Source organism: Mycteria americana, chromosome 8 (genome assembly GCF_035582795.1).
Source record: "Mycteria americana isolate JAX WOST 10 ecotype Jacksonville Zoo and Gardens chromosome 8, USCA_MyAme_1.0, whole genome shotgun sequence".
In the NCBI taxonomy this organism is placed as follows: Eukaryota; Metazoa; Chordata; class Aves; order Ciconiiformes; family Ciconiidae; genus Mycteria; species Mycteria americana.
Genome location: NC_134372.1, coordinates 24,817,580 through 24,839,397, shown reverse-complemented (window position 1 = coordinate 24,839,397; position 21,818 = coordinate 24,817,580).

Here is a 21,818-nt window from a genome sequence, read left to right as displayed (position 1 = left end):
CCTGTGGGCGCAATCGCTGGACGTTTCGAATTTGGCAACCGGGCTCTGCGAGAGAGAAATACACAGTGTTGTCCCTTTACGAACGAAAGCTTTTGTAGAAAGCGAATGTCTGTCTATCAGCGAATGCAGTTCCAAGGGGCAGTGAAAACCAGCTATAGCTTTCCGTGCTGGCAGCTTTCCTGTGGGCGCAATCGCTGGACGTTTCGAATTTGGCAACCGGGCTCTGCGAGAGAGAAATACACAGTGTTGCCCCTTTACCAACAAGAGCTTTTGTAGAAAGCGAATGTCTGTCTATCAGCGAATGCAGTTCCAAGGGGCAGTGAAAACCAGCTACAGCTTTCCGTGCTGGCAGCTTTCCTGTGGGCGCAATCGCTGGACGTTTCGAATTTGGCAACCGGGCTCTGCGAGAGAGAAATACACAGTGTTGCCCCTTTACCAACGAAAGCTTTTGTAGAAAGCGAATGTCTGTCTATCAGCGAATGCAGTTCCAAGGGGCAGTGAAAACCAGCTACAGCTGTCCGTGCTGGCAGCTTTCCTGTGGGCGCAATCGCTGGACGTTTCGAATTTGGCAACCGGGCTCTGCGAGAGAGAAATACACAGTGTTGCCCCTTTACGAACGAAAGCTTTTGTAGAAAGCGAATGTCTGTCTATCAGCGAATGCAGTTCCAAGGGGCAGTGAAAACCAGCTACAGCTTTCCGTGATGGCAGCTTTCCTGTGGGCGCAATCGCTGGACGTTTCGAATTTGGCAACCGGGCTCTGCGAGAGAGAAATACACAGTGTTGCCCCTTTACCAACGAAAGCGTTTGTAGAAAGCGAATGTCTGTCTATCAGCGAATGCAGTTCCAAGGGGCAGTGAAAACCAGCTACAGCTTTCCGTGCTGGCAGCTTTCCTGTGGGCGCAATCGCTGGACGTTTCGAATTTGGCAACCGGGCTCTGCGAGAGAGAAATACACAGTGTTGCCCCTTTACGAACTAAAGCTTTTGTAGAAAGCGAATGTCTGTCTATCAGCGAATGCAGTTCCAAGGGGCAGTGAAAACCAGCTACAGCTTTCCGTGCTGGCAGCTTTCCTGTGGGCGCAATCGCTGGACGTTTCGAATTTGGCAACCGGGCTCTGCGAGAGAGAAATACACAGTGTTGCCCCTTTACGAACGAAAGCTTTTGTAGAAAGCGAATGTCTGTCTATCAGCGAATGCAGTTCCAAGGGGCAGTGAAAACCAGCTACAGCTTTCCGTGCTGGCAGCTTTCCTGTGGGCGCAATCGCTGGACGTTTCGAATTTGGCAACCGGGCTCTGCGAGAGAGAAATACACAGTCTTGCCCCTTTACCAACGAAAGCTTTTGTAGAAAGCAAATGTCTGTTTATCAGCGAATGCAGTTCCAAGGGGCAGTGAAAACCAGCTACAGCTTTCCGTGCTGGCAGCTTTCCTGTGGGCGCAATCGCTGGACGTTTCGAATTTGGCAACCGGGCTCTGCGAGAGAGAAATACACAGTGTTGTCCCTTTACGAACGAAAGCTTTTGTAGAAAACGAATGTCTGTCTATCAGCGAATGCAGTTCCAAGGGGCAGTGAAAACCAGCTATAGCTTTCCGTGCTGGCAGCTTTCCTGTGGGCGCAATCGCTGGACGTTTCGAATTTGGCAACCGGGCTCTGCGAGAGAGAAATACACAGTGTTGCCCCTTTACGAACGAAAGCTTTTGTAGAAAACGAATGTCTGTCTATCAGCGAATGCAGTTCCAAGAGACAGTGAAAACCAGCTACAGCTTTCCGTGCTGGCAGCTTTCCTGTGGGCGCAATCGCTGGACGTTTCGAATTTGGCAACCGGGCTCTGCGAGAGAGAAATACACAGTGTTGCCCCTGTAGCAACGAAAGCGTTTCTAGAAAGCGAATGTCTGTCTATCAGCGAATGCAGTTCCAAGGGGCAGTGAAAACCAGCTACAGCTTTCCGTGCTGGCAGCTTTCCTGTGGGCGCAATCGCTGGACGTTTCGAATTTGGCAACCGGGCTCTGCGAGAGAGAAATACACAGTGTTGCCCCTTTACCAACGAAAGCTTTTGTAGAAAGCGAATGTCTGTCTATCAGCGAATGCAGTTCCAAGGGGCAGTGAAAACCAGCTACAGCTTTCCGTGCTGGCAGCTTTCCTGTGGGCGCAATCGCTGGACGTTTCGAATTTGGCAACCGGGCTCTGCGAGAGAGAAATACACAGACTTGCCCCTTTACCAACGAAAGCTTTTGTAGAAAGCGAATGTCTGTCTATCAGCGAATGCAGTTCCAAGGGGCAGTGAAAACCAGCTACAGCTTTCCGTGCTGGCAGCTTTCCTGTGGGCGCAATCGCTGGACGTTTCGAATTTGGCAACTGGGCTCTGCGAGAGAGAAATACACAGTGTTGCCCCTTTACGAAGGCAAGGTTTTGCAGAAAGCGAATGTCTGTCTATCAGCGAATGCAGTTCCAAGGGGCAGTGAAAACCAGCTACAGCTTTCCGTGCTGGCAGCTTTCCTGTGGGCGCAATCGCTGGACGTTTCGAATTTGGCAACCGGGCTCTGCGAGAGAGAAATACACAGTGTTGCCCCTGTAGCAACGAAAGCGTTTGTAGAAAGCGAATGTCTGTCTATCAGCGAATGCAGTTCCAAGGGGCAGTGAAAACCAGCTACAGCTTTCCGTGCTGGCAGCTTTCCTGTGGGCGCAATCGCTGGACGTTTCGAATTTGGCAGCCGGGCTCTGCGAGAGAGAAATACACAGTGTTGCCCCTTTACCAACGAAAGCTTTTGTAGAAAGCGAATGTCTGTCTATCAGCGAATGCAGTTCCAAGGGGCAGTGAAAACCAGCTACAGCTTTCCGTGCTGGCAGCTTTCCTGTGGGCGCAATCGCTGGACGTTTCGAATTTGGCAACCGGGCTCTGCGAGAGAGAAATACACAGTGTTGCCCCTTTACGAACGAAAGCTTTTGTAGAAAGCGAATGTCTGTCTATCAGCGAATGCAGTTCCAAGGGGCAGTGAAAACCAGCTACAGCTTTCCGTGATGGCAGCTTTCCTGTGGGCGCAATCGCTGGACGTTTCGAATTTGGCAACCGGGCTCTGCGAGAGAGAAATACACAGTGTTGCCCCTTTACGAATGAAAGCTTTTGTAGAAAGCGAATGTCTGTCTATCAGCGAATGCAGTTCCAAGGGGCAGTGAAAACCAGCTACAGCTTTCCGTGCTGGCAGCTTTCCTGTGGGCGCAATCGCTGGACGTTTCGAATTTGGCAACCGGGCTCTGCGAGAGAGAAATACACACTGTTGCCCCTGTAGCAACGAAAGCGTTTGTAGAAAGCGAATGTCTGTCTATCAGCGAATGCAGTTCCAAGGGGCAGTGAAAACCAGCTACAGCTTTCCGTGCTGGCAGCTTTCCTGTGGGCGCAATCGCTGGACGTTTCGAATTTGGCAACCGGGCTCTGCGAGAGAGAAATACACACTGTTGCCCCTTTACCAACGAAAGCTTTTGTAGAAAGCGAATGTCTGTCTATCAGCGAATGCAGTTCCAAGGGGCAGTGAAAACCAGCTACAGCTTTCCGTGCTGGCAGCTTTCCTGTGGGCGCAATCGCTGGACGTTTCGAATTTGGCAACCGGGCTCTGCGAGAGAGAAATACACAGTGTTGCCCCTTTACCAACAAAAGCTTTTGTAGAAAGCGAATGTCTGTCTATCAGCGAATGCAGTTCCAAGGGGCAGTGAAAACCAGCGACAGCTTTCCGTGCTCGCAGCTTTCCTGTGGGCGCAATCGCTGGACGTTTCGAATTTGGCAACCGGGCTCTGCGAGAGAGAAATACAAAGTGTTGCCCCTTTACCAACGAAAGCTTTTGTAGAAAGCGAATGTCTGTCTATCAGCGAATGCAGTTCCAAGGGGCAGTGAAAACCAGCTACAGCTTTCCGTGCTGGCAGCTTTCCTGTGGGCGCAATCGCTGGACGTTTCGAATTTGGCAACTGGGCTCTGCGAGAGAGAAATACACAGTGTTGCCCCTTTACGAAGGCAAGGTTTTGCAGAAGGCGAATGTCTGTCTATCAGCGAATGCAGTTCCAAGGGGCAGTGAAAACCAGCTACAGCTTTCCGTGCTGGCAGCTTTCCTGTGGGCGCAATCGCTGGACGTTTCGAATTTGGCAACCGGGCTCTGCGAGAGAGAAATACACAGACTTGCCCCTTTACGAAGGCAAGGTTTTGCAGAAGGCGAATGTCTGTCTATCAGCGAATGCAGTTCCAAGGGGCAGTGAAAACCAGCTACAGCTTTCCGTGCTGGCAGCTTTCCTGTGGGCGCAATCGCTGGACGTTTCGAATTTGGCAACCGGGCTCTGCGAGAGAGAAATACACAGACTTGCCCCTTTACCAACGAAAGCTTTTGTAGAAAGCGAATGTCTGTCTATCAGCGAATGCAGTTCCAAGGGGCAGTGAAAACCAGCTACAGCTTTCCGTGCTGGCAGCTTTCCTGTGGGCGCAATCGCTGGACGTTTCGAATTTGGCAACCGGGCTCTGCCAGAGAGAAATACACAGTGTTGCCCCTTTACCAACGAAAGCTTTTGTAAAAAGCGAATGTCTGTCTATCAGCGAATGCAGTTCCAAGGGGCAGTGAAAACCAGCTACAGCTTTCCGTGCTGGCAGCTTTCCTGTGGGCGCAATCGCTGGACGTTTCGAATTTGGCAACCGGGCTCTGCGAGAGAGAAATACACAGTGTTGCCCCTTTACCAACGAAAGCTTTTGTAGAAAGCGAATGTCTGTCTATCAGCGAATGCAGTTCCAAGGGGCAGTGAAAACCAGCTACAGCTTTCCGTGCTGGCAGCTTTCCTGTGGGCGCAATCGCTGGACGTTTCGAATTTGGCAACCGGGCTCTGCGAGAGAGAAATACACAGTGTTGTCCCTTTACGAACGAAAGCTTTTGTAGAAAGCGAATGTCTGTCTATCAGCGAATGCAGTTCCAAGGGGCAGTGAAAACCAGCTATAGCTTTCCGTGCTGGCAGCTTTCCTGTGGGCGCAATCGCTGGACGTTTCGAATTTGGCAACCGGGCTCTGCGAGAGAGAAATACACAGTGTTGCCCCTTTACCAACAAGAGCTTTTGTAGAAAGCGAATGTCTGTCTATCAGCGAATGCAGTTCCAAGGGGCAGTGAAAACCAGCTACAGCTTTCCGTGCTGGCAGCTTTCCTGTGGGCGCAATCGCTGGACGTTTCGAATTTGGCAACCGGGCTCTGCGAGAGAGAAATACACAGTGTTGCCCCTTTACCAACAAAAGCTTTTGTAGAAAGCGAATGTCTGTCTATCAGCGAATGCAGTTCCAAGGGGCAGTGAAAACCAGCTACAGCTTTCCGTGCTGGCAGCTTTCCTGTGGGCGCAATCGCTGGACGTTTCGAATTTGGCAACCGGGCTCTGCGAGAGAGAAATACACAGTGTTGCCCCTTTACCAACGAAAGCTTTTGTAGAAAACGAATGTCTGTCTATCAGCGAATGCAGTTCCAAGGGGCAGTGAAAACCAGCTACAGCTTTCCGTGCTGGCAGCTTTCCTGTGGGCGCAATCGCTGGACGTTTCGAATTTGGCAACCGGGCTCTGCGAGAGAGAAATACACAGTGTTGCCCCTTTACCAACGAAAGCGTTTGTAGAAAGCGAATGTCTGTCTATCAGCGAATGCAGTTCCAAGGGGCAGTGAAAACCAGCTACAGCTTTCCGTGCTGGCAGCTTTCCTGTGGGCGCAATCGCTGGACGTTTCGAATTTGGCAACCGGGCTCTGCGAGAGAGAAATACACAGTGTTGCCCCTTTACCAACGAAAGCGTTTGTAGAAAGCGAATGTCTGTCTATCAGCGAATGCAGTTCCAAGGGGCAGTGAAAACCAGCTACAGCTTTCCGTGCTGGCAGCTTTCCTGTGGGCGCAATCGCTGGACGTTTCGAATTTGGCAACCGGGCTCTGCGAGAGAGAAATACACAGTGTTGCCCCTTTACGAACGAAAGCTTTTGTAGAAAGCGAATGTCTGTCTATCAGCGAATGCAGTTCCAAGGGGCAGTGAAAACCAGCTACAGCTTTCCGTGCTGGCAGCTTTCCTGTGGGCGCAATCGCTGGACGTTTCGAATTTGGCAACCGGGCTCTGCGAGAGAGAAATACACAGTGTTGCCCCTTTACGAACGAAAGCTTTTGTAGAAAGCGAATGTCTGTCTATCAGCGAATGCAGTTCCAAGGGGCAGTGAAAACCAGCTACAGCTTTCCGTGCTGGCAGCTTTCCTGTGGGCGCAATCGCTGGACGTTTCGAATTTGGCAACCGGGCTCTGCGAGAGAGAAATACACAGTGTTGTCCCTTTACGAACGAAAGCTTTTGTAGAAAACGAATGTCTGTCTATCAGCGAATGCAGTTCCAAGGGGCAGTGAAAACCAGCTATAGCTTTCCGTGCTGGCAGCTTTCCTGTGGGCGCAATCGCTGGACGTTTCGAATTTGGCAACCGGGCTCTGCGAGAGAGAAATACACAGTGTTGCCCCTTTACCAACGAAAGCTTTTGTAGAAAGCGAATGTCTGTCTATCAGCGAATGCAGTTCCAAGGGGCAGTGAAAACCAGCTACAGCTTTCCGTGCTGGCAGCTTTCCTGTGGGCGCAATCGCTGGACGTTTCGAATTTGGCAACCGGGCTCTGCGAGAGAGAAATACACAGACTTGCCCCTTTACCAACGAAAGCTTTTGTAGAAAGCGAATGTCTGTCTATCAGCGAATGCAGTTCCAAGGGGCAGTGAAAACCAGCTACAGCTTTCCGTGCTGGCAGCTTTCCTGTGGGCGCAATCGCTGGACGTTTCGAATTTGGCAACTGGGCTCTGCGAGAGAGAAATACACAGTGTTGCCCCTTTACGAAGGCAAGGTTTTGCAGAAAGCGAATGTCTGTCTATCAGCGAATGCAGTTCCAAGGGGCAGTGAAAACCAGCTACAGCTTTCCGTGCTGGCAGCTTTCCTGTGGGCGCAATCGCTGGACGTTTCGAATTTGGCAACCGGGCTCTGCGAGAGAGAAATACACAGTGTTGCCCCTGTAGCAACGAAAGCGTTTGTAGAAAGCGAATGTCTGTCTATCAGCGAATGCAGTTCCAAGGGGCAGTGAAAACCAGCTACAGCTTTCCGTGCTGGCAGCTTTCCTGTGGGCGCAGTCGCTGGACGTTTCGAATTTGGCAACCGGGCTCTGCGAGAGAGAAATACACAGTGTTGCCCCTTTACGAACGAAAGCTTTTGTAGAAAGCGAATGTCTGTCTATCAGCGAATGCAGTTCCAAGGGGCAGTGAAAACCAGCTACAGCTTTCCGTGCTGGCAGCTTTCCTGTGGGCGCAATCGCTGGACGTTTCGAATTTGGCAACCGGGCTCTGCGAGAGAGAAATACACAGTGTTGCCCCTTTACGAATGAAAGCTTTTGTAGAAAGCGAATGTCTGTCTATCAGCGAATGCAGTTCCAAGGGGCAGTGAAAACCAGCTACAGCTTTCCGTGCTGGCAGCTTTCCTGTGGGCGCAATCGCTGGACGTTTCGAATTTGGCAACCGGGCTCTGCGAGAGAGAAATACACACTGTTGCCCCTGTAGCAACGAAAGCGTTTGTAGAAAGCGAATGTCTGTCTATCAGCGAATGCAGTTCCAAGGGGCAGTGAAAACCAGCTACAGCTTTCCGTGCTGGCAGCTTTCCTGTGGGCGCAATCGCTGGACGTTTCGAATTTGGCAACCGGGATCTGCGAGAGAGAAATACACACTGTTGCCCCTTTACCAACAAAAGCTTTTGTAGAAAGCGAATGTCTGTCTATCAGTGAATGCAGTTCCAAGGGGCAGTGAAAACCAGCTACAGCTTTCCGTGCTGGCAGCTTTCCTGTGGGCGCAATCGCTGGACGTTTCGAATTTGGCAACCGGGCTCTGCGAGAGAGAAATACACAGTGTTGCCCCTTTACCAACAAAAGCTTTTGTAGAAAGCGAATGTCTGTCTATCAGCGAATGCAGTTCCAAGGGGCAGTGAAAACCAGCTACAGCTTTCCGTGCTGGCAGCTTTCCTGTGGGCGCAATCGCTGGACGTTTCGAATTTGGCAACCGGGCTCTGCGAGAGAGAAATACACAGTGTTGCCCCTTTACCAACGAAAGCTTTTGTAGAAAGCGAATGTCTGTCTATCAGCGAATGCAGTTCCAAGGGGCAGTGAAAACCAGCTACAGCTTTCCGTGCTGGCAGCTTTCCTGTGGGCGCAATCGCTGGACGTTTCGAATTTGGCAACCGGGCTCTGCGAGAGAGAAATACACAGTGTTGCCCCTTTACCAACGAAAGCTTTTATAGAAAGCGAATGTCTGTCTATCAGCGAATGCAGTTCCAAGGGGCAGTGAAAACCAGCTACAGCTTTCCGTGCTGGCAGCTTTCCTGTGGGCGCAATCGCTGGACGTTTCGAATTTGGCAACCGGGCTCTGCGAGAGAGAAATACACAGTGTTGCCCCTTTACGAAGGCAAGGTTTTGCAGAAAGCGAATGTCTGTCTATCAGCGAATGCAGTTCCAAGGGGCAGTGAAAACCAGCTACAGCTTTCCGTGCTGGCAGCTTTCCTGTGGGCGCAATCGCTGGACGTTTCGAATTTGGCAACCGGGCTCTGCGAGAGAGAAATACACAGACTTACCCCTTTACCAACGAAAGCTTTTGTAGAAAACGAATGTCTGGCTATCAGCGAATGCAGTTCCAAGGGGCAGTGAAAACCAGCTACAGCTTTCCGTGCTGGCAGCTTTCCTGTGGGCGCAATCGCTGGACGTTTCGAATTTGGCAACCGGGCTCTGCGAGAGAGAAATACACAGTGTTGCCCCTTTACCAACGAAAGCTTTTGTAGAAAGCGAATGTCTGTCTATCAGCGAATGCAGTTCCAAGGGGCAGTGAAAACCAGCTACAGCTTTCCGTGCTGGCAGCTTTCCTGTGGGCGCAATCGCTGGACGTTTCGAATTTGGCAACCGGGCTCTGCGAGAGAGAAATACACAGTGTTGCCCCTTTACCAACGAAAGCTTTTGTAGAAAGCGAATGTCTGTCTATCAGCGAATGCAGTTCCAAGGGGCAGTGAAAACCAGCTACAGCTTTCCGTGCTGGCAGCTTTCCTGTGGGCGCAATCGCTGGACGTTTCGAATTTGGCAACCGGGCTCTGCGAGAGAGAAATACACAGTGTTGTCCCTTTACGAACGAAAGCTTTTGTAGAAAACGAATGTCTGTCTATCAGCGAATGCAGTTCCAAGGGGCAGTGAAAACCAGCTATAGCTTTCCGTGCTGGCAGCTTTCCTGTGGGCGCAATCGCTGGACGTTTCGAATTTGGCAACCGGGCTCTGCGAGAGAGAAATACACAGTGTTGCCCCTTTACCAACAAAAGCTTTTGTAGAAAACGAATGTCTGTCTATCAGCGAATGCAGTTCCAAGAGACAGTGAAAACCAGCTACAGCTTTCCGTGCTGGCAGCTTTCCTGTGGGCGCAATCGCTGGACCTTTCGAATTTGGCAACCGGGCTCTGCGAGAGAGAAATACACAGTGTTGCCCCTGTAGCAACGAAAGCGTTTCTAGAAAGCGAATGTCTGTCTATCAGCGAATGCAGTTCCAAGGGGCAGTGAAAACCAGCTACAGCTTTCCGTGCTGGCAGCTTTCCTGTGGGCGCAATCGCTGGACGTTTCGAATTTGGCAACCGGGCTCTGCCAGAGAGAAATACACAGTGTTGCCCCTTTACCAACGAAAGCTTTTGTAGAAAGCGAATGTCTGTCTATCAGCGAATGCAGTTCCAAGGGGCAGTGAAAACCAGCTACAGCTTTCCGTGCTGGCAGCTTTCCTGTGGGCGCAATCGCTGGACGTTTCGAATTTGGCAACCGGGCTCTGCGAGAGAGAAATACACACTGTTGCCCCTTTACCAACGAAAGCTTTTGTAGAAAGCGAATGTCTGTCTATCAGCGAATGCAGTTCCAAGGGGCAGTGAAAACCAGCTACAGCTTTCCGTGCTGGCAGCTTTCCTGTGGGCGCAATCGCTGGACGTTTCGAATTTGGCAACCGGGCTCTGCGAGAGAGAAATACACAGACTTGCCCCTTTACCAACGAAAGCTTTTGTAGAAAGCGAATGTCTGTCTATCAGCGAATGCAGTTCCAAGGGGCAGTGAAAACCAGCTACAGCTTTCCGTGCTGGCAGCTTTCCTGTGGGCGCAATCGCTGGACGTTTCGAATTTGGCAACCGGGCTCTGCGAGAGAGAAATACACAGTGTTGCCCCTTTACCAACAAAAGCTTTTGTAGAAAGCGAATGTCTGTCTATCAGCGAATGCAGTTCCAAGGGGCAGTGAAAACCAGCTACAGCTTTCCGTGCTGGCAGCTTTCCTGTGGGCGCAATCGCTGGACGTTTCGAATTTGGCAACCGGGCTCTGCGAGAGAGAAATACACAGTGTTGCCCCTTTACGAACGAAAGCTTTTGTAGAAAACGAATGTCTGTCTATCAGCGAATGCAGTTCCAAGGGGCAGTGAAAACCAGCTATAGCTTTCCGTGCTGGCAGCTTTCCTGTGGGCGCAATCGCTGGACGTTTCGAATTTGGCAACCGGGCTCTGCGAGAGAGAAATACACAGTGTTGCCCCTTTACCAACAAAAGCTTTTGTAGAAAACGAATGTCTGTCTATCAGCGAATGCAGTTCCAAGAGACAGTGAAAACCAGCTACAGCTTTCCGTGCTGGCAGCTTTCCTGTGGGCGCAATCGCTGGACCTTTCGAATTTGGCAACCGGGCTCTGCGAGAGAGAAATACACAGTGTTGCCCCTGTAGCAACGAAAGCGTTTCTAGAAAGCGAATGTCTGTCTATCAGCGAATGCAGTTCCAAGGGGCAGTGAAAACCAGCTACAGCTTTCCGTGCTGGCAGCTTTCCTGTGGGCGCAATCGCTGGACGTTTCGAATTTGGCAACCGGGCTCTGCCAGAGAGAAATACACAGTGTTGCCCCTTTACCAACGAAAGCTTTTGTAGAAAGCGAATGTCTGTCTATCAGCGAATGCAGTTCCAAGGGGCAGTGAAAACCAGCTACAGCTTTCCGTGCTGGCAGCTTTCCTGTGGGCGCAATCGCTGGACGTTTCGAATTTGGCAACCGGGCTCTGCGAGAGAGAAATACACAGTGTTGCCCCTTTACCAACGAAAGCTTTTGTAGAAAGCGAATGTCTGTCTATCAGCGAATGCAGTTCCAAGGGGCAGTGAAAACCAGCTACAGCTTTCCGTGCTGGCAGCTTTCCTGTGGGCGCAATCGCTGGACGTTTCGAATTTGGCAACCGGGCTCTGCGAGAGAGAAATACACAGACTTGCCCCTTTACCAACGAAAGCTTTTGTAGAAAGCGAATGTCTGTCTATCAGCGAATGCAGTTCCAAGGGGCAGTGAAAACCAGCTACAGCTTTCCGTGCTGGCAGCTTTCCTGTGGGCGCAATCGCTGGACGTTTCGAATTTGGCAACTGAGCCCTGCGAGAGAGAAATACACAGTGTTGCCCGTTTACGAAGGCAAGGTTTTGCAGAAAGCGAATGTCTGTCTATCAGCGAATGCAGTTCCAAGGGGCAGTGAAAACCAGCTACAGCTTTCCGTGCTGGCAGCTTTCCTGTGGGCGCAATCGCTGGACGTTTCGAATTTGGCAACCGGGCTCTGCGAGAGAGAAATACACAGTGTTGCCCCTGTAGCAACAAAAGCGTTTGTAGAAAGCGAATGTCTGTCTATCAGCGAATGCAGTTCCAAGGGGCAGTGAAAACCAGCTACAGCTTTCCGTGCTGGCAGCTTTCCTGTGGGCGCAATCGCTGGACGTTTCGAATTTGGCAACTGGGCTCTGCGAGAGAGAAATACACAGTGTTGCCCCTTACGAAGGCAAGGTTTTACAGAAAGCGAATGTCTGTCTATCTGCGAATGCAGTTCCAAGGGGCAGTGAAAACCAGCTACAGCTTTCCGTGCTGGCAGCTTTCCTGTGGGCGCAATCGCTGGACGTTTCGATTTGGCAACCGGGCTCTGCGAGAGAGAAATACACAGTGTTGCCCCTTACGAAGGCAAGTTTTACAGAAAGCGAATGTCTATCTATCAGCGAATGCAGTTCCAAGGCGCAGTGAAAACCAGCTACAGCTTTCCGTGCTGGCAGCTTTCCTGTGGGCGCAATCGCTGGACCTTTCGAATTTGGCAACCGGGCTCTGCGAGAGAGAAATACACAGTCTTACCCCTTTACCAACAAAAGCTTTTGTAGAAAGCGAATGTCTGTCTATCAGCGAATGCAGTTCCAAGGGGCAGTGAAAACCAGCTACAGCTTTCCGTGCTGGCAGCTTTCCTGTGGGCGCAATCGCTGGACGTTTCGAATTTGGCAACCGGGCTCTGCGAGAGAGAAATACACAGTGTTGCCCCTTTACCAACGAAAGCTTTTGTAGAAAGCGAATGTCTGTCTATCAGCGAATGCAGTTCCAAGGGGCAGTGAAAACCAGCTACAGCTTTCCGTGCTGGCAGCTTTCCTGTGGGCGCAATCGCTGGACGTTTCGAATTTGGCAACCGGGCTCTGCGAGAGAGAAATACACAGTGTTGCCCCTTTACGAACGAAAGCTTTTGTAGAAAGCGAATGTCTGTCTATCAGCGAATGCAGTTCCAAGGGGCAGTGAAAACCAGCTACAGCTTTCCGTGCTGGCAGCTTTCCTGTGGGCGCAATCGCTGGACGTTTCGAATTTGGCAACCGGGCTCTGCGAGAGAGAAATACACATTGTTGCCCCTTTATCAACAAAAGCTTTTGTAGAAAGAGAATGTCTGTCTATCAGCGAATGCAGTTCCAAGGGGCAGTGAAAACCAGCTACAGCTTTCCGTGCTGGCAGCTTTCCTGTGGGCGCAATCGCTGGACGTTTCGAATTTGGCAACCGGGCTCTGCGAGAGAGAAATACACAGACTTGCCCCTTTACCAACGAAAGCTTTTGTAGAAAGCGAATGTCTGTCTATCAGCGAATGCAGTTCCAAGGGGCAGTGAAAACCAGCTACAGCTTTCCGTGCTGGCAGCTTTCCTGTGGGCGCAATCGCTGGACGTTTCGAATTTGGCAACCGGGCTCTGCGAGAGAGAAATACACATTGTTGCCCCTTTATCAACGAAAGCTTTTGTAGAAAGAGAATGTCTGTCTATCAGCGAATGCAGTTCCAAGGGGCAGTGAAAACCAGCTACAGCTTTCCTTGCTGGCAGCTTTCCTGTGGGCGCAATCGCTGGACGTTTCGAATTTGGCAACCGGGCTCTGCGAGAGAGAAATACACACTGTTGCCAGTTTACGAACGCAAGCTTTTGTAGAAAGCGAATGTCTCTCTATCAGCAAATGCAGTTCCAAGGGGCAGTGAAAACCAGCTACAGCTTTCCTTGCTGGCAGCTTTCCTGTGGGCGCAATCGCTGGACGTTTCGAATTTGGCAACCGGGCTCTGCGAGAGAGAAATACACAGTGTTGCCCCTGTAGCAACGAAAGCGTTTGTAGAAAGCGAATGTCAGTCTATCAGCGAATGCAGTTCCAAGGGGCAGTGAAAACCAGCTACAGCTTTCCGTGCTGGCAGCTTTCCTGTGGGCGCAATCGCTGGACGTTTCGAATTTGGCAACCGGGCTCTGCGAGAGAGAAATACACAGTGTTGCCCCTGTAGCAACGAAAGCGTTTGTAGAAAGCGAATGTCTGTCTATCAGCGAATGCAGTTCCAAGGGGCAGTGAAAACCAGCTACAGCTTTCCGTGCTGGCAGCTTTCCTGTGGGCGCAATCGCTGGACGTTTCGAATTTGGCAACCGGGCTCTGCGAGAGAGAAATACAACGTGTTGCCCCTTTACCAACGAAAGCTTTTGTAGAAAGCGAATGTCTGTCTATCAGCGAATGCAGTTCCAAGGGGCAGTGAAAACCAGCTACAGCTTTCCGTGCTGGCAGCTTTCCTGTGGGCGCAATCGCTGGACGTTTCGAATTTGGCAACTGGGCTCTGCGAGAGAGAAATACACAGTGTTGCCCCTTTACCAACAAAAGCTTTTGTAGAAAGCGAATGTCTGTCTATCAGCGAATGCAGTTCCAAGGGGCAGTGAAAACCAGCTACAGCTTTCCGTGCTGGCAGCTTTCCTGTGGGCGCAATCGCTGGACGTTTCGAATTTGGCAACCGGGCTCTGCGAGAGAGAAATACACAGTGTTGCCCCTTTACCAACAAAAGCTTTTGTAGAAAGCGAATGTCTGTCTATCAGCGAATGCAGTTCCAAGGCGCAGTGAAAACCAGCTACAGCTTTCCGTGCTGGCAGCTTTCCTGTGGGCGCAATCGCTGGACGTTTCGAATTTGGCAACCGGGCTCTGCGAGAGAGAAATACACAGTGTTGCCCCTGTAGCAACGAAAGCGTTTGTAGAAAGCGAATGTCTGTCTATCAGCGAATGCAGTTCCAAGGGGCAGTGAAAACCAGCTACAGCTTTCCGTGCTGGCAGCTTTCCTGTGGGCGCAATCGCTGGACGTTTCGAATTTGGCAACCGGGCTCTGCGAGAGAGAAATACACAGTGTTGCCCCTTTACCAACAAAAGCTTTTGTAGAAAGCGAATGTCTGTCTATCAGCGAATGCAGTTCCAAGGGGCAGTGAAAACCAGCTACAGCTTTCCGTGCTGGCAGCTTTCCTGTGGGCGCAATCGCTGGACGTTTCGAATTTGGCAACCGGGCTCTGCGAGAGAGAAATACACAGTCTTGCCCCTTTACCAACAAAAGCTTTTGTAGAAAGCGAATGTCTGTCTATCAGCGAATGCAGTTCCAAGGGGCAGTGAAAACCAGCTACAGCTTTCCGTGCTGGCAGCTTTCCTGTGGGCGCAATCGCTGGACGTTTCGAATTTGGCAACCGGGCTCTGCGAGAGAGAAATACACAGTCTTGCCCCTTTACCAACGAAAGCTTTTGTAGAAAGCGAATGTCTGTCTATCAGCGAATGCAGTTCCAAGGGGCAGTGAAAACCAGCTACAGCTTTCCGTGCTGGCAGCTTTCCTGTGGGCGCAATCGCTGGACGTTTCGAATTTGGCAACTGGGCTCTGCGAGAGAGAAATACACAGTGTTGCCCCTTTACGAAGGCAAGGTTTTGCAGAAAGCGAATGTCTGTCTAGCAGCGAATGCAGTTCCAAGGGGCAGTGAAAACCAGCTATAGCTTTCCGTGCTGGCAGCTTTCCTGTGGGCGCCATCGCTGGACGTTTCGAATTTGGCAACCGGGCTCTGCGAGAGAGAAATACACAGTGTTGCCCCTGTAGCAACGAAAGCGTTTGTAGAAAGCGAATGTCTGTCTATCAGCGAATGCAGTTCCAAGGGGCAGTGAAAACCAGCTACAGCTTTCCGTGCTGGCAGCTTTCCTGTGGGCGCAATCGCTGGACGTTTCGAATTTGGCAACTGGGCTCTGCGAGAGAGAAATACACAGTGTTGCCCCTTACGAAGGCAAGGTTTTACAGAAAGCGAATGTCTGTCTATCTGCGAATGCAGTTCCAAGGGGCAGTGAAAACCAGCTACAGCTTTCCGTGCTGGCAGCTTTCCTGTGGGCGCAATCGCTGGACGTTTCGATTTGGCAACCGGGCTCTGCGAGAGAGAAATACACAGTGTTGCCCCTTACGAAGGCAAGTTTTACATAAAGCGAATGTCTATCTATCAGCGAATGCAGTTCCAAGGCGCAGTGAAAACCAGCTACAGCTTTCCGTGCTGGCAGCTTTCCTGTGGGCGCAATCGCTGGACGTTTCGAATTTGGCAACCGGGCTCTGCGAGAGAGAAATACACAGTCTTACCCCTTTACCAACAAAAGCTTTTGTAGAAAGCGAATGTCTGTCTATCAGCGAATGCAGTTCCAAGGGGCAGTGAAAACCAGCTACAGCTTTCCGTGCTGGCAGCTTTCCTGTGGGCGCAATCGCTGGACGTTTCGAATTTGGCAACCGGGCTCTGCGAGAGAGAAATACACAGTGTTGCCCCTTTACCAACGAAAGCTTTTGTAGAAAGCGAATGTCTGTCTATCAGCGAATGCAGTTCCAAGGGGCAGTGAAAACCAGCTACAGCTTTCCGTGCTGGCAGCTTTCCTGTGGGCGCAATCGCTGGACGTTTCGAATTTGGCAACCGGGCTCTGCGAGAGAGAAATACACAGTGTTGCCCCTTTACGAACGAAAGCTTTTGTAGAAAGCGAATGTCTGTCTATCAGCGAATGCAGTTCCAAGGGGCAGTGAAAACCAGCTACAGCTTTCCGTGCTGGCAGCTTTCCTGTGGGCGCAATCGCTGGACGTTTCGAATTTGGCAACCGGGCTCTGCGAGAGAGAAATACACATTGTTGCCCCTTTATCAACGAAAGCTTTTGTAGAAAGAGAATGTCTGTCTATCAGCGAATGCAGTTCCAAGGGGCAGTGAAAACCAGCTACAGCTTTCCGTGCTGGCAGCTTTCCTGTGGGCGCAATCGCTGGACGTTTCGAATTTGGCAACCGGGCTCTGCGAGAGAGAAATACACAGTGTTGCCCCTTTACCAACGAAAGCTTTTGTAGAAAGCGAATGTCTGTCTATCAGCGAATGCAGTTCCAAGGGGCAGTGAAAACCAGCTACAGCTTTCCGTGCTGGCAGCTTTCCTGTGGGTGCAATCGCTGGACGTTTCGATTTGGCAACCGGGCTCTGCGAGAGAGAAATACACAGTGTTGCCCCTTACGAAGGCAAGTTTTACAGAAAGCGAATGTCTATCTATCAGCGAATGCAGTTCCAAGGCGCAGTGAAAACCAGCTACAGCTTTCCGTGCTGGCAGCTTTCCTGTGGGCGCAATCGCTGGACGTTTCGAATTTGGCAACCGGGCTCTGCGAGAGAGAAATACACAGTCTTACCCCTTTACCAACAAAAGCTTTTGTAGAAAGCGAATGTCTGTCTATCAGCGAATGCAGTTCCAAGGGGCAGTGAAAACCAGCTACAGCTTTCCGTGCTGGCAGCTTTCCTGTGGGCGCAATCGCTGGACGTTTCGAATTTGGCAACCGGGCTCTGCGAGAGAGAAATACACAGTGTTGCCCCTTTACCAACGAAAGCTTTTGTAGAAAGCGAATGTCTGTCTATCAGCGAATGCAGTTCCAAGGGGCAGTGAAAACCAGCTACAGCTTTCCGTGCTGGCAGCTTTCCTGTGGGCGCAATCGCTGGACGTTTCGAATTTGGCAACCGGGCTCTGCGAGAGAGAAATACACAGTGTTGCCCCTTTACCAACGAAAGCTTTTGTAGAAAGCGAATGTCTGTCTATCAGCGAATGCAGTTCCAAGGGGCAGTGAAAACCAGCTACAGCTTTCCGTGCTGGCAGCTTTCCTGTGGGCGCAATCGCTGGACGTTTCGAATTTGGCAACCGGGCTCTGCGAGAGAGAAATACACATTGTTGCCCCTTTATCAACGAAACCTTTCGTAGAAAGAGAATGTCTGTCTATCAGCGAATGCAGTTCCAAGGGGCAGTGAAAACCAGCTACAGCTTTCCTTGCTGGCAGCTTTCCTGTGGGCGCAATCGCTGGACGTTTCGAATTTGGCAACCGGGCTCTGCGAGAGAGAAATACACACTGTTGCCCGTTTACGAACGCAAGCTTTTGTAGAAAGCGAATGTCTCTCTATCAGCAAATGCAGTTCCAAGGGGCAGTGAAAACCAGCTACAGCTTTCCTTGCTGGCAGCTTTCCTGTGGGCGCAATCGCTGGACGTTTCGAATTTGGCAACCGGGCTCTGCGAGAGAGAAATACACAGTGTTGCCCCTGTAGCAACGAAAGCGTTTGTAGAAAGCGAATGTCGGTCTATCAGCGAATGCAGTTCCAAGGGGCAGTGAAAACCAGCTACAGCTTTCCGTGCTGGCAGCTTTCCTGTGGGCGCAATCGCTGGACGTTTCGAATTTGGCAACCGGGCTCTGCGAGAGAGAAATACACAGTGTTGCCCCTGTAGCAACGAAAGCGTTTGTAGAAAGCGAATGTCTGTCTATCAGCGAATGCAGTTCCAAGGGGCAGTGAAAACCAGCTACAGCTTTCCGTGCTGGCAGCTTTCCTGTGGGCGCAATCGCTGGACGTTTCGAATTTGGCAACCGGGCTCTGCGAGAGAGAAATACACAGTGTTGCCCCTTTACCAACAAAAGCTTTTGTAGAAAGCGAATGTCTGTCTATCAGCGAATGCAGTTCCAAGGGGCAGTGAAAACCAGCTACAGCTTTCTGTGCTGGCAGCTTTCCTGTGGGCGCAATCGCTGGACGTTTCGAATTTGGCAACCGGGCTCTGCGAGAGAGAAATACAAAGTGTTGCCCCTTTACCAACGAAAGCTTTTGTAGAAAGCGAATGTCTGTCTATCAGCGAATGCAGTTCCAAGGGGCAGTGAAAACCAGCTACAGCTTTCCGTGCTGGCAGCTTTCCTGTGGGCGCAATCGCTGGACGTTTCGAATTTGGCAACCGGGCTCTGCGAGAGAGAAATACACAGTGTTGCCCCTTTACCAACAAAAGCTTTTGTAGAAAGCGAATGTCTGTCTATCAGCGAATGCAGTTCCAAGGGGCAGTGAAAACCAGCTACAGCTTTCCGTGCTGGCAGCTTTCCTGTGGGCGCAATCGCTGGACGTTTCGAATTTGGCAACCGGGCTCTGCGAGAGAGAAATACACAGTGTTGCCCCTTTACCAACAAAAGCTTTTGTAGAAAGCGAATGTCTGTCTATCAGCGAATGCAGTTCCAAGGCGCAGTGAAAACCAGCTACAGCTTTCCGTGCTGGCAGCTTTCCTGTGGGCGCAATCGCTGGACGTTTCGAATTTGGCAACCGGGCTCTGCGAGAGAGAAATACACAGTCTTGCCCCTTTACGAATGAAAGCTTTTGTAGAAAGCGAATGTCTGTCTATCAGCGAATGCAGTTCCAAGGGGCAGTGAAAACCAGCTACAGCTTTCCGTGCTGGCAGCTTTCCTGTGGGCGCAATCGCTGGACGTTTCGAATTTGGCAACCGGGCTCTGCGAGAGAGAAATACACAGTGTTGCCCCTTTACCAACAAAAGCTTTTGTAGAAAGCGAATGTCTGTCTATCAGCGAATGCAGTTCCAAGGGGCAGTGAAAACCAGCTACAGCTTTCCGTGCTGGCAGCTTTCCTGTGGGCGCAATCGCTGGACGTTTCGAATTTGGCAACCGGGCTCTGCGAGAGAGAAATACACAGTGTTGCCCCTGTAGCAACGAAAGCGTTTGTAGAAAGCGAATGTCTGTCTATCAGCGAATGCAGTTCCAAGGGGCAGTGAAAACCAGCTACAGCTTTCCGTGCTGGCAGCTTTCCTGTGGGCGCAATCGCTGGACGTTTCGAATTTGGCAACCGGGCTCTGCGAGAGAGAAATACACAGTGTTGCCCCTTACGAAGGCAAGGTTTTACAGAAAGCGAATGTCTATCTATCAGCGAATGCAGTTCCAAGGGGCAGTGAAAACCAGCTACAGCTTTCCGTGCTGGCAGCTTTCCTGTGGGCGCAATCGCTGGACGTTTCGAATTTGGCAACCGGGCTCTGCGAGAGAGAAATACACAGTCTTGCCCCTTTACCAACAAAAGCTTTTGTAGAAAGCGAATGTCTGTCTATCAGCGAATGCAGTTCCAAGGGGCAGTGAAAACCAGCTACAGCTTTCCGTGCTGGCAGCTTTCCTGTGGGCGCAATCGCTGGACGTTTCGAATTTGGCAACCGGGCTCTGCGAGAGAGAAATACACAGTGTTGCCCCTTTACCAACAAAAGCTTTTGTAGAAAGCGAATGTCTGTCTATCAGCGAATGCAGTTCCAAGGGGCAGTGAAAACCAGCTACAGCTTTCCGTGCTGGCAGCTTTCCTGTGGGCGCAATCGCTGGACGTTTCGAATTTGGCAACCGGGCTCTGCGAGAGAGAAATACACAGTCTTGCCCCTTTACCAACAAAAGCTTTTGTAGAAAGCGAATGTCTGTCTATCAGCGAATGCAGTTCCAAGGGGCAGTGAAAACCAGCTACAGTTTTCCGTGCTGGCAGCTTTCCTGTGGGCGCAATCGCTGGACGTTTCGAATTTGGCAACCGGGCTCTGCGAGAGAGAAATACACAGTGTTGCCCCTTACGAAGGCAAGGTTTTACAGAAAGCGAATGTCTATCTATCAGTGAATGCAGTTCCAAGGGGCAGTGAAAACCAGCTACAGCTTTCCGTGCTGGCAGCTTTCCTGTGGGCGCAATCGCTGGACGTTTCGAATTTGGCAACCGGGCTCTGCGAGAGAGAAATACACAGTGTTGCCCCTGTAGCAACGAAAGAGTTTGTAGAAAGCGAATGTCTGTCTATCAGCGAATGCAGTTCCAAGGGGCAGTGAAAACCAGCTACAGCTTTCCGTGCTGGCAGCTTTCCTGTGGGCGCAATCGCTGGACGTTTCGAATTTGGCAACCGGGCTCTGCGAGAGAGAAATACACAGTGTTGCCCCTTTACCAACAAAAGCTTTTGTAGAAAGAAAATGTCTGTCTATCAGCGAATGCAGTTCCAAGGGGCAGTGAAAACCAGCTACAGCTTTCCGTGCTGGCAGCTTTCCTGTGGGCGCAATCGCTGGACGTTTCAAATTTGGCAACCGGGCTCTGCGAGAGAGAAATACACAGTGTTGCCCCTGTAGCAACGAAAGAGTTTGTAGAAAGCGAATGTCTGTCTATCAGCGAATGCAGTTCCAAGGGGCAGTGAAAACCAGCTACAGCTTTCCGTGCTGGCAGCTTTCCTGTGGGCGCAATCGCTGGACGTTTCGAATTTGGCAACCGGGCTCTGCGAGAGAGAAATACACAGTGTTGCCCCTTACGAAGGAAAGGTTTTGCAGAAAGCGAATGTCTGTCTATCTGCGAATGCAGTTCCAAGGGGCAGTGAAAACCAGCTACAGCTTTCCGTGCTGGCAGCTTTCCTGTGGGCGCAATCGCTGGACGTTTCGATTTGGCAACCGGGCTCTGCGAGAGAGAAATACACAGTGTTGCCCCTTTACGAAGGCAAGGTTTTACAGAAAGCGAATGTCTATCTATCAGCGAATGCAGTTCCAAGGGGCAGTGAAAACCAGCTACAGCTTTCCGTGCTGGCAGCTTTCCTGTGGGCGCAATCGCTGGACGTTTCGAATTTGGCAACCGGGCTCTGCGAGAGAGAAATACACAGTGTTGCCCCTTTACCAACAAAAGCTTTTGTAGAAAGCGAATGTCTGTCTATCAGCGAATGCAGTTCCAAGGGGCAGTGAAAACCAGCTACAGCTTTCCGTGCTGGCAGGTTTCCTGTGGGCGCAATCGCTGGACGTTTCGAATTTGGCAACCGGGCTCTGCGAGAGAGAAATACACAGTGTTGCCCCTTTACCAACGAAAGCTTTTGTAGAAAGCGAATGTCTGTCTATCAGCGAATGCAGTTCCAAGGGGCAGTGAAAACCAGCTACAGCTTTCCGTGCTGGCAGCTTTCCTGTGGGCGCAATCGCTGGACGTTTCGAATTTGGCAACCGGGCTCTGCGAGAGAGAAATACACAGTGTTGCCCCTTTACGAAAGAAAGCTTTTGTAGAAAGCGAATGTCTGTCTATCAGCGAATGCAGTTCCAAGGGGCAGTGAAAACCAGCTACAGCTTTCCGTGCTGGCAGCTTTCCTGTGGGCGCAATCGCTGGACGTTTCGAATTTGGCAACCGGGCTCTGCGAGAGAGAAATACACAGTGTTGCCCCTTTACCAACGAAAGCGTTTGTAGAAAGCGAATGTCTGTCTATCAGCGAATGCAGTTCCAAGGGGCAGTGAAAACCAGCTACAGCTTTCCGTGCTGGCAGCTTTCCTGTGGGCGCAATCGCTGGACGTTTCGATTTGGCAACCGGGCTCTGCGAGAGAGAAATACACAGTGTTGCCCCTTACGAAGGCAAGTTTTACAGAAAGCGAATGTCTATCTATCAG